Here is a 1258-nt window from a genome sequence, read left to right on the forward strand (position 1 = left end):
GCTGCTTTTTGTCAGTATAACAAGAGAGAAAATGTATGGACTACTTGATGGCCCATTAAAATGTATTATTTATATTCCAGGAGGTGTTTTAAACAGTAAATCTTTGTAATTACTATTAGTTACATACTTCGGAGTGCTTGGTATCGTTGTAAGAAACTGACATAATTATATGTAACGCAAGTCTCTGGCTCTGTATCAGCAGCCTGCCTTCTTAAGAGCTAATATATTTGGCGGAGAAGAAAACAAGCAAGAGGACTGCAGTAAAACTTATCCTCTCCTGGGCGCTTCTTTTTTTGGCTACTCGCTGTTACGTAGGTAGCAAAAATTATAATTCTTCATGAGATATTACTACTTAAATCTTTTGATTACCTAAACTTACGTACAGTGCAAAGAAAAGTAAATTTGAGGTAGTCATACATGGTAAAAGTAATGCACTCTTTTTTTTTTTTTTTTTTGCTAGCTGCCCAAAGTAAGATTACCCAGTAAACTACGATGAGAAGTTACTGCTTCCCATCTTTAAAGCCCTAGATCCTAGCAGTGCGTATTGCTGCTTGTAAAGGCAGGTTATATATCACTTTCCTGGAAGAGACTATCGTGACTTCCAGTTAAATCATGCACTTAAAAGAAACGGGTATAGTAAACCCACCAGACTGGCCACAGACCAGCATCCAAAGTAAAGAAAGATGTCTCCTCCTGTGTCAGTTGCCTGCAACTTGGCCACAGTCAATGCGTATGCAAATGTTGTGAAGGGCCAGTTTAATAATTAGTCTTGTTTTTCTGTTTAGTTTTATAGGACTTGGTTTTAATTCATCAATGTTGAGGAGAGGTTTCACGAGCAGTTTGCTTACGTGCCAGGCAGAGTCAAGCAGAGGTCAGCAGGCGTGCCCCAGGCTGTACCAGGAGCACACACACTGTTCTGTATTAGAGTTCGCCCTTGCCAAGCTGACCCCAGCTGCAGTAGTTGGTGATTAAATGGAGTGATCTATACCTGCTTCCGCTCACTCTATAGAGCGTGCTGTTTATCCTGTGGTGGGGATATGCAGATCCTGTAACTTGCATTTTATACGAACTGTCAAGTGGCGCATGTGCTCCTGAGATTTTTTTTTTCCTGTGTTGCTGAGTTTTCTGGTGCGCTGCTATGTATGCATAGACTCATACAGAGGAGTTGTGTGGATTTTAAGGATGGAGTGCAGCATGACTTGGAAAAAATATAGCTGTCCTTGAATACTACCACTGGTGACTTTCATTTGCACCCTTC

Source organism: Pygoscelis adeliae, unplaced genomic scaffold (assembly GCF_000699105.1).
Source record: "Pygoscelis adeliae isolate BGI_AS28 unplaced genomic scaffold, ASM69910v1 Scaffold122, whole genome shotgun sequence".
NCBI lineage: Eukaryota > Metazoa > Chordata > Aves > Sphenisciformes > Spheniscidae > Pygoscelis > Pygoscelis adeliae.